The sequence below is a fragment of the Castor canadensis genome, chromosome 10 (assembly GCF_047511655.1).
Source record: "Castor canadensis chromosome 10, mCasCan1.hap1v2, whole genome shotgun sequence".
Taxonomy (NCBI): Eukaryota; Metazoa; Chordata; class Mammalia; order Rodentia; family Castoridae; genus Castor; species Castor canadensis.
The window spans coordinates 74,964,363-74,981,477 of NC_133395.1; the positions used below are offsets into that span (position 1 = coordinate 74,964,363).

The window sequence follows — 17,115 nt, forward strand, 5'->3', positions numbered from 1 at the left end:
GTTAGTATTACGCAAGACTGCCACTTCTGTTGCACAGTATTTGCAAACTTTCACCCTTTATTTTCTCTAATCAAAAAAGTGCGTTTAAAGAACAGGTCCCAGGTGGCAGGCCAGGCCACCAGGCTCTGCCCAATGTACTGGGTCCTACTCAGAACCGCCTCCACGCACATCAAGGATTCATATGCCTTTGCCGGGGTGATCAGAGGGGGTGCTAGTGAGAGCTGACTGCCTCCCACCATTCTGCTTTGCTTTTGCTTCTGAACAAGATCTTATTCCCTTGACATGTGACAGGGTTCAGCTTCAATGATGAAATTACCCAAGAGGAAACATAAGCAAATTTATGAGCAAAGAGTTAAGAAACTATTCTTCATATTTCTGAAAGAATGCCAAAAACCTGCTGAATAATCCACAGTCATCCATCTCTTTTATTTGTCCGAGTTCTGAAGGACATTATCAAAAACATGAGAATTCAGAATGGTATTTCATGGTGTTCAGTAAAGCCTCCCCGGTTTTCTCAGATGGAAGCTAGTAATTTCACCATAAGAAATCCAAGTCAGTGTTCCATCATTTTATGATTGAATTTTGAGGAAGAAATCTTGATTCTCAGCAAAGTATCATGTGTTCTTCGTTCTCTGTACACTCTGAGGCATCAATTTTTCTTATAATGAAAGCAGGAAATAAGTATGACAACACTTTTTTAATGAGCCTAAATTTGTCTGATTTATGTAAACATGACAAAATAACAGCTTCCTTCCATTTCCTGCCTTCCTGACCCTATTGAGGCAAATATTGCAGATGAGGAAATGAATCTTGGAAAGATTCAGTAACTTGCATAAACTGTCAGAAGAGGAATTTGAACCCTGCTTGGTCTTACTCTGTAGTTCTTGTTCTTTCCCTATTCAGAGTTGACATTCCCAAACTTGAACTCCAAAATGCATCTAACATATATTTTTCCCTTTCTCTCTGCTTATCCAGCAGGACAGAGAAAGAAAGAAGATGGAATCTTGCTGACTTTTTAAATCTGGAAACAATTTTCATCCATCAATCCCATAAATTTAATCCTTTGAAGTTTCTTTTAGATACGAGGAACTAAATTTTTTGGTTGTGTCTTCTTTCTGTTCTACATTTCATCCCTGGGTTACTACAAGTCAGGCCTTTTTCTTGATTATTTGGTTTGAATCTTATTCCCACATGTGATCTTCCTTCTTCTGTCTCGTTACTCCATTGTCTGACACTCTCAAATCTATATATTGCCTTCACCTGAGAGATGTGGGGATTTTTGATATACCATAAGCCACACTAAAACAGTAAAAGTCAACTCTTAATGACTCCCCAGAGATTTGAATGATCACACATCCTAACATACAACCAAAGACTTAGATTGAGATGAATGTAATTCAGTATTTGTGATATATTCAGACTGCACCAAGCAAGTGTGATATAAAACAATTGTCATGGCTTTCTACCCTAAAAGTGCCCATTCTTCAGGTAGAAAGGCAGAAAGTATAGCTATATGACATATAAAAGGAATTTCAAAACATAAGGATCCTCCTTAGCAAGTCCTAGTGGAACTTGAAATATAGTCTAACTGTTTGAAATTTTAAAAAGAGGGTAAGGACACTAGACATGCCAACACTTCTCTTTTTATCTTTTGTATTTGAGGTGCTGGTGCAAAGAGTATTTAATTTGAGCTCCTAGACTCATGCCTCACACATAGCAAGCATTTGGTAAATATTTGCTGGAAAAATGAATAAATTATTGTCATAGTCCATTTCCTGCCGCCAAATAACATGATACCACAGAACTGGGTGAGCTTTAAAGAAAAGACATTTATTTTGCCTCATGGTTCTGGTCCAAGGCTGAGGGGCCACATCTGGTGATGGCCTTCCTGCTGGCAGAGTCCCACAGCACTGCAGGACATCACGTAGTGAGAGAGAGACCCAGTCACACTCGCTTTCATAGAGGAGCCACACTCGAGATAGTCCATTAACCTATCAACCCACTGATCACATAAACAGATTAATCCATTCAGGAGAGCAGGAACCTAATTATCCTTCAAAGTCTCACCTTATCCCATTTGTTTTTTGTGTTTTGTTTTGAAACAAGCTATCATCATGTAGCCAGGGTGCCTCAGCCTCTTCAGTGCTGGGATTAAAGACTTTCACCACGATGCTCAACAATTGTACCATTTCTTAATTCTTCATATGGGGATTAAATTTCAACATGAATTTTGAAGGGGACAACCATATTCTAGCCATAGCAAAACTTACAGCTAAATGTCTTATTCTTTTTACTATTCCAGTTCTATTCTTTGATTTATTTATTCATGCCACATTTATTATAAACAGTTGATGAGTACCATTAAAAATGCTGGAAATACAACTAAAAAGGTACATTTCCTGTTCTCATATACCTTGCTTGTTCTACTTAGTCATCTGTCTAACCTAGGGCAATGCTTTTAGTCTCTTTTTTTCATGTAAAACAAGAGGAAAAACAGCTTTTCTGAATACCTCTATGGAGATGTTGTGAAAATGAGGTAAAATAATGATTGTAAATTGCTACTTTGTATATCAATATATCATCAATAAAGTATTGTTATGTTGCTGTGCTGTTGTTTTTTTTAATTTTTAGATGCATCTAACAGAAAAATAGGACAAAGGAGGGATATTTAAGCTAGGCAATGCTAATATAGCCAGCCCAGAAGCTGGACCAGTTGGAGCCTGACAAGCAGAGTCTTTGAGCATAAGGATGGTGCAAGACCAGCAAGGTCAACATTGTCCTTGACTATGGGGAGGAGGAGCAGAGGATAGCAGGGAAACTTCTGGTCATCCTTCCCCAGTCACAGCAGGAGCTGTTGGTGTCATCCAGGTGTGAGGGACTCATCATAATTCTATCAGGAATGAGAGTGGTCAGCCTGCTGCTACCAGAAACTAAAGTCCTCAGAACTTCAGTTGGGCTTTTCCTTGGCCACAGGCGCAGCTGCACTGGTTCATGGCTCTTTCTCTGCCCCTCTTTTCTCGGCTGCTGGGTGGATGTACTTGCCCACATCCACCTAGAGGCCCTGGCTCCCTGGTTGGAACTGGTCACTCTGCACTCTGGCTTGGGTCACCTCAAGCTTCATCTTTGAGACCTTAGCAACCTTGTCTTCAGCCTCCTCTTAGGGGTTCATGAACACAGGAGGTGTCACTGAAATTCTCTTCTTAAGCAGATCAGCTTTGGGGTCACCCTCCATATTCTCCAAAGCTATCTTTGTCAACCCCCCCAACATTCCACCCAAAAATGGTGTGTTTATATGTCCCTTAGCCATGCTAAGGATGATTGACCTATCCAGAGAGATTGGGCAGAACTGTCATTGAAGAGCTTTCCCCAGCAGGACCCCACACCGTGCTCATGCCGGGGGTGGGGGGGAAGGGGGTCACCCCCTTGCATCACAAAGTTATTAGTGGGCCTGTGAAAGATGGTGCCATTGTCTTAATGCTTCTTGCAGATGTTTCCACAGGTGTTTGGTGTTGGATCATAGTGCAGTTTCAGGTTTCCAGGTTGAGGTGGCCCCTACAGTTGGGCAGCCACACAGTCACCACAAACACAGGAGATAACACAGCAGGTCCTCGTCAATGGTAGCTGCTTCCTGTGCAGTCTCTGAAATGGTCACAGTGGAGCTGAAGGCAGCGTTGACTTTCTGGGTAGAATAGGGGATGGCATTCATCTGGTTCACTTTCTTCTCTACGACTTTCATGATGACTGCCAGAATCTCCTGCCCTATGAACTCCTTGCAGAGCTCCTATAGGGTCATTGGTCTTAATGTTTGTGTTTTTCATCAAATAAAAAGGCAGGTCCCATTTTGGCCTTTTTATCATTGAAATCTGTAATTTTCAGGTTTAAAACAAAAGGAGTTGGAGACATTGGATTTGTCCATATTGGTGTGACCCTGGAGGGTGATGATATCATGCAGGGAAAAGCACTTGTTCTTCAGCAGGATTCTAAAGTTCGTGACCTTTATATTTACCTTACCTGCTTCAGGACCTCAAAGGCATGGACATTGCTGGCTGTCCTAATGTCACTGGGCAGTAGTATTTCCCTTTGTTGTTCTTGGCAGAGTTCGACTTGATCGGGGACCTCCCTGGTAGTTCCTCTCCATTGCTCATGTTGGTCCCATATTTAAGCCACAGCAAGTCAAAGATGATGCCTTCAGTGTACACAGCAGGTACTCCGTAGTACAGGGAGAGACTGCAGTGGTCAGAAGGTCAACTACAAAAGTGTTTGTGGGATACTTGGTTTCTTGTTGCCATGGGAGTGAGTATAATCAGCACAGATAATGTACCTCTTGTCCTTTTGGTACTGTGACTTCCCCATGGTAACAGTGGTGGTAGGGATAAACCAACAGGGAAAAAAGACAGCTGATTATTCAGACCTCCGAGCCTCCGCATTCTTCTTATGACTTTCTCAGAAGTTTTGGCATGCCAAAAACTCTGGTCAAGAAAAGATGAAACCTGCACTATGGGAAGAAGTCGTACAGCCCCTCACTAGACCCTGTGTCTACCACCCTCAAGGTCCTTACATCAAACATGCTGGGCAAACATGATCTGTCCACACAAAAACTTGTACAAGAATGTTCATTTGTCATAATGGGCTAAAAATGAAAACAACTGAAGTGTCCATTGATAGTGAATGGGGAAAAATGTAGAGTATCCAAGCAGTGAATATGACACATATCTTTCAATCCTATAAAGAATTAAAAAACTTGGATTCATGCTACAATGTAGATGAACATTGAAAATATTATGCCCAGTCAATAAAGTCAATCACAAAAATGCTGCATATTTCCATTTAAGAATGATAAACCTGCAAAGAAAAAAGGGGTATATGTCATTATTTTTAAATGTTTATATTTATTTATATTTGTATAAATATTTTTATATTTAAACAAAGCCAAATGGCATACTTGGACAAAAATATTTGCAAGTTATGCTCTAAAAAGTTACTCTTCTTAATAATAAAGAGATTGTATTAAAGACAAGAAAAATAGAAGCATCCAAGAGCAAAATGAATTGAACCCAGGCTCAGTGGAAAGGCCACTGGGAATCCACTCACATCTGTTCTTTCTCACAGTGGTGGAGCCAGTGAGGAAGCAGGAGTCACCTGCCCCAGCCCTCTCATCCTGGTGGCTTCAGGACTAGACTGGACTCCTGGACTGAGGGGAAGGGATATGTACCCTACCTTTCCAGGAAAAACCTTATGAAGCTGGTTTTCCCCGGACTTCACTGGATACAAATGATACAATGCCCAGGACTCAGGGCCCCAATGTGAAGGAAGTATGCCTCCACCAGCTGACGATCCTTGCCTGCCCATGGAGGATCTGAAAAGTGACCTCTTCTTCATCCAGTTTTAATGCAGCCCTGCAAAACCATCTCCATGGGGAATATACTCCACAGAGAGAGGCCAGGCTTACTGACCCTAACCTTAACTTCTAGCTGCTAACTCTAACCCCAACTCTAGGATGAATGCCCCACTACAATACATCGGTTAGAATGCAAGTAATAGCCTCACTCAGAAGAGTTTAAACAATTAGGAGAATTTATTGACCCATGTAACTGAAAATGCCAGAGGTAATATTGGCTCCAAATAAGGCTCAATCCAGTAGCTCAATGTCTCCAAAAACCTGATTTCTTCATAGTTCTTCATGACCTTATTTTGGAGTCAAATTCTAAGTCTTCTTCAATTTAAGATTTCCTATGGCTTCTAGCAGCTCTCAGGATTATGCATTTTCTTATTCTAGAGTAGAAGAGAAGAGATAGTGCTTCCTTACCAAGGCTTTCCAAGAAAAATCCATAGATTAAGTCTTACTGTACCACTTTATGGTCATAGGACTCCTCCATAACCAATGTCTGTGTACCAATGAATGGAAGGCACTGATTGGTTTAGCCAAACCATATACTCCACCCAGGGAGATGCACTGAAATCCCTACACCCGCAAGGATTTCCCAGTGGAAAAGGAGTAGGAGGATGGAGGATGAATATGCAACAAATAAACTGCCTGATTTAACTTTGAAGCAAGAGTCTACCAATAATGCTGTCTGAAGTCCATTTATCAATCCCAGGTAACTGAAAAATGCCTCAACATTTGGAAAAAATAAAGACGTATTGTGGTATATATGAAGATTATATAAGTAAATAGGACTCTGAAAAGTAAGATAATTAACATAATCATCAACATAATCCACTTTTTTGCTCTAAATAATAGCCACATAGTTTAAGTAAATTTTGATACATTAAAAATTTTGCCTATCTCGTGAACCTTTTAAGGTTTAATTGTTTTCTTGCTTAAATCTCTTACTCAAGTCAGTCAGGTAAGATTCTTTCTCATTTTTCTACGGAGGTTGTGTTAGTTTCCCATTACTACTACAAAATATCTGAGATAGTCACATTATAAGGAGGAAAGATTTATTTTGCTTGAGGGTTCCAGAGACTTCAGCTCATGGTTGCTTAGTGCCATTGTCTTTGGGCAGCTGGGCAGTATATCATGCGAGGCACACATACTAGAGGAAGTGCTCAATTCATGGTGACCAGGAAGCAAAGAGAGAGATAGAAAGGGGCTGGGTCCCAATATCCTTTACAAGGGCATGCACCCAATGACCTAACTCCCTCCCCCTAGGCCACCTCCTAAAGGTTCCACCATCTTCCAACAGCACAACAGGCTAGAGACCAAACCTTTAACACATGGGCCTTCGGAGGACTCTCCAGATCCAAACTATAGCAGTTACCTGGATGCAGTTGAGTCAGCCTTAGATGGGGATATAACCAAGAAGAAAGTCTAAATCCTTAGAAGTTTTGAAGTATTATCATTCTCCACTGACGTTATCTCTAAGGTCCTAAGGAAGGCCTTACACAGGACATCACACAGAAAAACATCAACAGTCCATTGTATTCAGTCATCCCCACAACATGCACATAAGACAAACGGGTCCCTCACTTCATGTACCTCTGGCATCTGGGTCCCACTGAAGCCAGGAGAGTTCCATAGAAACTAATTATAAAGCACCTCTTCCATAGGTGGAACTCATAGTCATCACATTCTCTGCAAACCTAAATATTGTGGTTTGCAGTATGTGAATCTACCTTACTGACTCATCAGGCAGAACTTGGAGAAGTAGATGGAGTTGATAGCCAGAGCCATCAATGGCATGTTCCTTTCTTGAAAGGATGTTAGTTCTATTATGAGAAAACCTTTAGACAAAATTAATGGAACAGAGTTTATTTGAGCCAAGAATAACTCATGAATCAGGTAGCACGTGGAACCAGAAATGGTTCAGAAAGACCCACATTAGCAGCATGCACAGCAGGCTTTTATAGACTGAACAGGGAAACAAAGTACAGAAATGGCTTGATTGTTACTGAAAGCATTTGCCTTATTTGGACATGGTCTGATCTGTTCACTGGCTATGACTGGCTGAAGCTTGGCCACTTGTGATTGGCTGAGGCAGCCTATCTGTTACAAAAAACCATATTCCTTAGTTAGGTTTCATTTTGTTTATGTACCAAGTTAAAGTTCCTTACAGAGAAACTCAAAGTACAAAGACAGCCTTGAGTAAATGGCCTCCTGCTTATTTAATTAACAGTTCTTCGCAAATGAACTCTCAGAACAAAAAACAGGAATCTCAAGAAAGATCCCAAAAGGATCCCAGGTTTTGAAATGGAAATTAAAAGTGGTCTGTCACTATTAGTGGAACAAGTCATGGGGATGATGGTGCAGCTGTCAAGGCTGCTTCACTGTTGACCTGAGCCTTGAGGCTGATATGGGTAAGTGGTTTTCACACCATCCTCCACAGAGCTGTGGGTGTTTCTTGCAGCTTCCTCATGCGTCGTCGTCGTGGTGAAGGACAAGGGATGCAAACCTTTGGGGTCTGTATGCTTCAACCACAGAGCTTCACTTTATCTCTTCTGCACCTTGAATTCCCAAGACTTCATTTGATTCCTTTGTGTTTTCAAAGTGACTGCTAAAACACACATTACTCCCTCTCCTCCAGCCCAGAGCTTTCAGACAAGATAGAAAATACATGTAACAAACTCAGAAAACTAGAAGGGGGATTTTTAGCAAACCAGAAATTGAAAATTCCTAGAAGACAGAAAAGATCAGCTAGAAAGGAACAAACACAACTTAATAGTCCTACTGCCTCCTCTGCAGGAGGCAGAGTCAGGCCCAGCTATTTGACCCATTTAGTGGGTGGAATTGCAGAGCAGGATAGCTTGGGAATGAGGAGGTAGGGTGCTTGTTTGGAAGAGAAAGAACAGAGCCACCCTCGGTACTCTCTTCTCCCCACTGTCACTGTGAACAGAGGAAGTCACATCCACCTCTCCCATCAGCAGTCTGTACAAGTGGTGTTAGTATACAGCACTGTAAACACAGAAAATTCAATGGGTGAGTCAAAAGTCCAAATGAATACAAGCAAAGAAAAAAAAAAAAGAAAAGAAAGAAGGAAAGAAAAATGGAGGAATCTCCCAGAAAATAACACACAAGGATGGGATATAAGATCAAAAAGTAAATATATGGACTATAGACTCAGGAGGCCACAAGGCCATCTTTTAAGAGTTCCAGAAAGAAAATCTTGAGAGGAAGGAGTGGAACCAATATTTAAAGAAATAACAAAGAAGAATTTTCTAAGACTGAAGCCCTCAAATTGAAAGCACTTTGGAAGGATAAAACGGGATACATTTAAAAAGGAAAGTGAAACAATTCTAATCCCATAGACATTAGAATAAAATGTCAGAATATCAAAAATAAAGACAAACACCTAAAATCTTCCTGAGAGAAAAAGCAGGTCACCCACCCCTGCGTGTGACTCAGTCTGACATCATATTTCATCAGCAACACTAGATCCAAGAATACAGTGGAGCCCTCCATTTCTGAAATGCTGAGGAAAAGTGACTTTGTTCTAGAATTCTCTTATCAATCAAGTATGAGGGCAAAAAATTAAGTTATTTTTGGACATACAAGAACTGAGAAAGCATTCCATTCATTCAGTAGAAGCTACAGTCCAATAAAAAGAAAATTTAACGAGAAGGGAGTATTGGCAGCAAGAAACAATGGTAAGCAAAGAAATTAATAAAAGTTATGGTTAAACCTAATAAATAAAACTATGTATAGTCATATGGCCAAGTATGGTGATACACACCTGGAATCCCAACAACTTGTGAGGCGGTAGGAGGATTGTAGTCTGATGTTGACCCTGTCAAAAGCATCTGAAAAACAAACTAAAAGCAAAAAAGACTGAGGGTGTGGCTCAAGTGGTAGATAGTAGAGTGTTTATCTAGCAAGCTTAAGATCCTGAGTTCAATCTGCCAAACTAAATAAATAAAAGCCTATATGCGGTCATATGTCACTTAATGACAGGGTTATATTCTTCCAAGTGCATTATCACACAATTTTGTCATTGTGCAAACATCACAGGGTATAGTTACACAAAGCTAGATGGTATAGCCAGTACGTGCCTAGGCTAGATGTTATATGCCACTCCAGCCTATTGCTCCCGGGGCCAAGATGGCCAAAACAACATGATTTTAAATCAAGCACAAGAGAAAATGATGGAATCAAGAGATGAGGTAAACAGATGTATAAGGCTGCTGCCGGTGAAACACGACAGGGTGCACTTTCAAATAACTGAAAATATAGTGTAGCAAATACAGAAACCAGTAGCATAGTCACTTACCATCATCGTACAGTATTTGACACATAATTGTACATGCTGTAATTTTATACAACGGGCGGCACAGTAGGTTTGTTCACTCCAGCATCCCTACAAATGCAGGAGTAATGTATTTGTTGCACTAACATCCCCAGGCAGTGGGGAGTTTTCAGCTCTGTTATAACTGTATAGACTACATTGTAAAGCAGGCTGTTATTAACTAGAGTACCATTAGGAGGCACATGACTGTGTGTAAGGACTTGGAATCGATTGCTGTGGCTTTTTTTTTTTTTTAGTTCAAAAACTGCTGGGAAACAGGGGATGAGGACAAGTTCTGTCCTATGTCACCTCTGTGATTATGTTAGCTTTCCATCATAGTTTTGGAGTTTCCAGTTCAAAATTGGGCTCACCCACTGCTTTGGGCATCTGACGAGGGTGTTGGCAGTGCAAGGAGGAGCACACTGCTCACCTGATGGCCAGAAAACAAAAGAAAAGAAGAAAGAGGCTAGGGTCCCACAATCCCCTTCAAGGGCACATCCACTGTGACTTAAGGACCTCCCACCTCCCAATAGTGCCACCCTGTAGATCAAGCCTTCAACTCATGGACCTTTGGGAGACAGTTATCCAAACCATAGCAGTGGGCAACTCTCTGATCACAGTGTCTTCACTTTCATTCTAGAGAGATGGTGTGAACTGGGGAGTGGCTCTTATGGTCCCCAGTGAGAATGGTCTGTTCTGTGTCCTTTCAGTGGGTCAGGAGAGGTGCCTCATCTGATAGATGACCATGGGGAAATGGTAAGACATATTCTCCCTTATCCTCTCCAATCCCACTGGGGCGGGGCCCTCATACTACAGAAGTGAAGAGAGGAGTGGGCTCCTCTCCCAAGGGGCAGATTGGCCTTGATGGAGCAGCAACCAGAGGACATTTTCCCTGGAATGTGTCTCAGGCCTCTGTCTCTCCTCCAGGCCTCTCCATCTACCTGTGAACTCTTCCCTAACTCTCTCTCGCTCTCTCTCTCAACCCTTTCTCCCTCCTTCCCTCTTTCTCAGTTTTTTTAAACTGTGATAAAAACACAAGTAACACAACATTTACCATCTTAACCATCTTTAAAGCTTTCAGTTCAGCACCATTAGATACATTCACAATGTTGGCAAGCATCACCACCACACATCTGCAGAACATTTTCATCTTTCCAATTGCAGCACTGTACTTATTAAACACTCTCAGTCCCCCTTCTCCCCAGCCCCTTTATCCACCATCCCACTTTATGTCTCTATGAATTTGGTAAGTCTAGATACCTCATATAAGAGTAACACACTATTTGTTCTTTTGTGCACATCCATGGAGTAAAATGTCAATAAATACAAAGGAATTAAAGTACTAATGACGCTTAAGAGTGTGAATGGTCCTCAGAATCATTTTGCTGAGTGAAATAAGTCAAAACTACACAGTATACACATTCACTTCTATAAAATTTATAGAAAATGCAAACTTCCATAAGAGATAGGCAGCAAATCCGTTATTATCTGGGGCAAGGGTTAACAGACAGTAAAGAGGGCGAGAAAACTTCCCAAACCAAAACTCTGTGCCTAGCTTATAGTAAATACCCATCTGCCACCCTTTCTCGATTTCCTGGTGTCTACCATTCTACTTTCTAACTCTATGACTTTGACCGTTCTAGGCAGTAGAGTTTATAAGAGTAGATGTTCGTCACCATATAAGAAGAATCAAACAATATTTGTTCTTTTGTGACAGGCCTGTTTCATTTGGCATAATGTCTTCGTGGTTCAGCTCTGTTGTAGCCAGTGTCAAAATCCCCTTCCTATTTCAGCCTGAATGGCATTCCACTATGTGGTTATACCATATTTTGTTTATCAGCTCAACACCAGTGGACATTGGTTCTACCCTTTGAGTACTGTGAATAATTCTGCTAAGTATTCGTTCAAGTCCTTGCTTTTAATATATATATGTGGTTATATCTGGAAGTGGAATTGCTGGGTTAACTGACAATTCTTTGTTTAATTTTTTTGTTTTTTGGAAACTACCATATTGTTTTCTACAGAAGCCTCATCATTTTACGTTCTTACTAGCAATGCACAAGGGTTCCAGTTTCTCTACATCCGAGACTGTCTGAATGGGTTTGAAGTAGTATCTCATGGCAGTTTTGATTTGCAGTTCCCTAATTATTAGAAATTCAACCATCTTTTCATGTGTTCATTGGCCATTTGTCTATCTTCTTTGAATAAATGTTTAAGTTGTCAGTGGTGGTAGTTGGTGTTTAGTTGTACAGTTCTTTGTATGTTCTGGATTTGAATCCCTCAGCAGACATGATTTGCAAATACTTTCTGTGACTCTCCAAGGTCACCTTTTCCCTCTGTTGTGTCCTTTGATGCACTTGAAACTATTTTAAGCTCTTGCTACCAGTGAGGAATCCCCTTTCCCCACAGGGCTTATTTGTCTTGGGGGTGTTAAGTCAAACTAAATTTGAACTTTAGAGTCTGCTTCAAGTCCTACATGATGAACGTCAACCTAACTCTATTCATAAACAGAATCCTCTTAGGAATTTGCTTTTGTAGCATACAGCTGAGTTTCAACCAATCACAGAAGCCCGATGGCCAACTAGTTATCTCTGTACTTCACTTCTGTTTTCTGTACAACACTTTCCTTTCTCAGTTCAACCACATGGCAGCTCCAGAGTCACTCTGACCTTTTCTGGTTCTAGCTGCTGCCTGATTCACAAATTGTCCTTTGCTCAAACTCTGTCTAATTTATCTAATGTTTTTCTATTAGAAGGGAATTTCCTTGGCCCTTTCTGCTGCTGCCACCCTGGGTGGACTCCATTGTGGCGAGGGGTGGGGAATGGCGGGTGCTGAGCCTGCTGAGATTCTGATGCCCCAAGTGATGCTGGCCTCTCTCCTGGCATACTTGAAGCTGAACACCTCGGTCCAACACAACAATTCACTAACACCTTCTTTGAAATATGGAAATGGATTTCGAACTTCAGAGATATTTTTAAAATGAAAAATCATCCTACGTATCTTTTTCAATCTAGGGAATGCAACAGTTCATATGCCCTGGCCTGTCAGAAAGAAATCTCCCGATGACAGATTGGTGGCAAATTGAACCAGGTAAAAAGGCAAGTCACTGCCTAAAGCCTTTGAGGGGAGATGGCAGGATTGGCGAGAGGTCGCTTCAGGCCTTGCCCTCTCAGAAGCCTCTACAGAGGCCCAAGGTGGTCCTTGGTCCCTTTTGAATTGAACTGTGTGGCCTGGGTACATATTTTAAGTTTGACCCAAAAGTTTCTCAGTGTATATTCAATTGTAATCTAACATGATGTGTAAACAAAATGGAACTTACTCTTGTAGCAAACAGCCAATCAGTCAAACCATGTTCAAATAAGACAGACACACAAGCTGTAACCCATGGGCTGTCTTTACATCACTTCCGGTTTCTGTAACTTACTTCCTTTTCTCTGGCTATAAATATATAACCTGCCCATGTGGTGAGCAGTCTGAAACATTTTGGGACCAGATTATTGCACACTAGACTCACAAGTAAAGCCAATCAAGATCTGCAAATCTAGATGTGTCCTAATTTTCTCTTTTAATACCCATGCAGAGAGGGGACTTGCAGAGTTAGAAACAGACAACAGCCAGGCCCCAATTTCCTTGTGCGACTGGGGCCATAACTTCTTTTACTGAGCTTCAGTTTCCTATATGGAAAATCAAATTCCATAATTATTATAAAATCTTAATTTTTTGTCATGTGATGCAATTTACACAGTGCTTTCATGTATATTATCCAATTTAGTAAAATACAGAACAAAGCACTTGGAAAAGGACAAAATGCTTAACCCATGAGAGGAATTCTTTTTTTTTTTTTTCTTCAAACACTGCTCTGGGTGGTTTGGCTATTGTTTAGTTAAGAGAATTATACAATTTTAAGACATAGTTCCTTATCTTGTGTAGACTGAAAAGCAATTAAACAACTATTCCTGTCAGAATCTGAGGTAGAGAAAGGGCTGCTTCAAAGAGTCTACTTACACAGTGAACCACAGTTGAGTAGAAACAGAGCAATATATAATTTTCTTCCTGCATATTCACTCCATATGGCCCCAAGCAAGAATTTCAAACTTATCTGTGGGGAGAGAGAGAGACAAAAATAAAAATCTTAACTTTTTTACTCTGATTTCCAGCAACTATTTTCTAAATACCCTGTAGAAATTAACCATTCCTTTAAACAAAGAAAGAAACAGAAAGGATGTTTTTATCTCTGTATATAAGGATTGTTCGGCCATGATTCAATTTCTTTTTCCTAGATGAAAGTGTCAGCAACAAATTTGCTCATAAAAAGCACATTAAACATGAGTAGACTCTGCATATTCCCTCCCATTTCCAGTTGCCAACAATAGAGACATCAGCAAATTAGAGTAAAACTACCCCACAGCCAGACAGGCAGGTAACCAGGACTCCAGGTTCTCTGGCAGAAGAAATATAAAGGCAACAGCAAATACAGTTTGAATAAAAAATAATAATATCCCACCCCCCCACCTCCACTTTTCACCACTGCCTATTAGATAAACCAGCACCCATTTCTCCCTCAGCCTTTCAGTCTAACTTCCAGGAACGAATTAAACTTTGCCAGACTTGCCCCGTTGATATGACTGAACCCAGAGTCCACTCACATGTGTGAACTTGACACAGCCTAGATGCTCATGGAGGGGCTAGACAATAGTCCTACAAACAAAATAACTTCCATCTCTTATTTTCCTAAAAACCAAAGAGGATCCAGACACATAACCCACAGCACACTTTAAGAAGCATCCTCAACTGTGTATTTCTAGCCACCCCACAGTTTCTCATTCCACAACTCCACCCTAAACTTGTCCAAACACCCAGATCTCAGCCTCTCTTATATCTTTCTCTCTCGTCATCCCACTCGCTCAGTTTTCATTCCAGAACTGTAACTGGACCAAGTGTCAAGGGTTCTTGTTTTTTGGAGGAAAGAATGAGGAGCCATTGGGCTTGGTCATGACACAGTGTTTTTGGCAGGCTGAGTGGGTGGAGGTGGTGACAATCCCAGTATAAGTGATTGCAGGAGCATCCAGTTCCTTTAGTTCCTGGCTGAAGAACCCAGCTCCCTGCCTCCTCCAATCCATCATCTTGGGAGTAGTGATAGCACCAAAGCCAGAGTTCCCATCCACACTTTTGGGTGAAGTGGTAGCTTAAGTAAAGCTTACTTTAAAAGATTTAGGGAATGCTAACGAAGGTTCTCTTACTGCCTCTGCATCCCCACTGTGGTCCCTCCCTAGACTTCCACTGAAATCTACTTTTGCCAGAGCAAAAAATGGTGAAATGGTGATAGTGGACAGCTTTTGCCAATGGTCAGTTTGTTCCAAGCCCAGCTCACAGTCATCCCCCACCCCCACCAGTACATCATACAGTCCAGGTATTCATGGAACTCTGCCAGAACTAATGGAGACACTATTGTATTCACAGCTGAACGCTTTCTCATTTTATCTTTGGGCAGCCAAAGGGAATGGAACTCAAGAAGAGTCAGGGCAAAGTTGGGACTTTTTGTTTGTTTTTTAACTAAGCTTAACCTGTTCCAAGTCAGCTCTCAGTGTCTGAAAGTATGTCTCCAATGAGCTTTTGCTCTGCTCAGTAACCCTCATTGCAACATGTGGCTTAGTCATTCCCTGCTGAGAAGGAGGTTAGAATTCCAGAAACAAGGCTATTACAGAGCTGGCTGTGTGGTTCACTAAACCACAGGGGAAAGGGCGGAGAAGCAGCTGGTGCCCTGCTTAAAGGTCACAAAACACTGTTTCTACTTTAATATCCAGAATCCAAGTAGAAATAAACTGCCAGTTTTAGATCTAAGTGAAAATGGACTGAGGGCAACTGAACCATTTGAACTCTCTGCGAGATGCCTGCTGTAGGAGAATGCAAACCACATTAGCTATCGTTTCATAAGCACAGCTGAGCAAGGAATTGGCAATAACAAGGATGAACATAAAGAAAAGTTGCATATTATTGGCAGGGAGTGCCCCCTCAAACAGAAGGTGGAATTCCCTTGTACCCTGGAAGCAGTACAGATGCAGCAGTTAAATGCAGAGGTGTCTGGAAGTGAACAAATTTCTTTCCCAGGACTGTACTGTGTGCCTTCCTTAGTTCTTTGAGTAACTGCAGTCTGATGTGCCATTCTAGAGATACAGGATACAGTAACCATGGTTACTTCTGAGCCCCATCCAGAAGAACCATGGATGCTTTAGCCTCTTTCCTCCCCCAGCAAGGTCTCAGGGAGCACATACCCTATCCCTGGTGATTAATACAAACTTCCTGGCTCTTTCCAGGTGGCCTGCCAATGGCCTTTATTTGCTATCCTTCTGTTGCTAATGATCAGTCTTGCGTCAGCAGAGACCCAATCGCTCTTTCAGCTGTTGATGTTATTTTGCACTGGATGTTCCAAGAGAGTGGAAGGTGCTCTCCTCACCCATGTTACTAGAAAAATGGGCTTTGCCTTCTCAGTGTGGTGTCAAACTTCTCTTGGTGGAACTGGCTACAGGGCTCCCAACAATGAAAGAGGTCATCCAACACACTTCTCTCAGCAATCAGTTCATGCTTCAGGACAGATGCAAGAAAACGACTGCAAATATCTAATTAGTAAGGTACTATGTCCAACAGAGATTGTCTCACTTCCTCTTTACTTCAGCCCATGAGGTAGATATAATTACTGTCCTAGTCCTCAGACCATGACACAGACGTGTGGAGGCCCAGCACTCTGTGGTCAAGCACAGGTTGAGAGGGTGGAGATTATCTATTAGGTTCTTCATTCTGCTGCATCAAATGTCCACAGGTATCAAGGCTGTAGCTGGCCAGTGATCCTCACTTGATGTACTCAGTGTTCAGAAGGACATTAGATATCATTGCATTATGTCTGCACGTTGCTCCTGGCTTTCTTTTAGTTACAATGCAGCTCAAAACTGCATATAACGCCTCAAGAACTAGGAAAATGCAGACTAAACAATAAACAAAACTAAGATATTGAGTACTTAATGTTGTAAGTACTCTTACAACAGAAAATCCTCTTTTCTGTGAGGATTCAGTCCTTGTAATCATCCTAGGAAGGAGGTACCTTTATTATCTCCATTTTATGGGCTCAGAGGGTTAAAACGATTGTAAGCAGAAAAGGCAGACGTTCCAGGCCAGCAATAGTGTGGGCTTGTTCCTTTCATGTGCCAAATATGGCAACATTTCCAATACTCTAGTGGGCTTCTTTTTATCACAACTTAGAGAAAATAGGTCAAAGCTCCCAAATTAAAGCAAGAGGTAGCTAAAAATAGTGGTGCACTCAATGAGTACTGTGGAGTCTGGCTTTATGACTGGTATCTCCTCTTGGTTGAGTAATGAACGTTAATACTGTAGCAAGAAAGGG

At 41.4% G+C, this 17,115-nt stretch overlaps 1 pseudogene; it reads right to left on the reverse strand.

Annotated features, from left to right (window-relative positions):
• Positions 1 to 1,809: 1,809 nt before the first annotated feature.
• LOC141411482 (RING-type E3 ubiquitin-protein ligase PPIL2 pseudogene) lies at positions 1,810 to 14,566 on the reverse strand (annotated as a pseudogene).
• Positions 14,567 to 17,115: the final 2,549 nt, after the last annotated feature.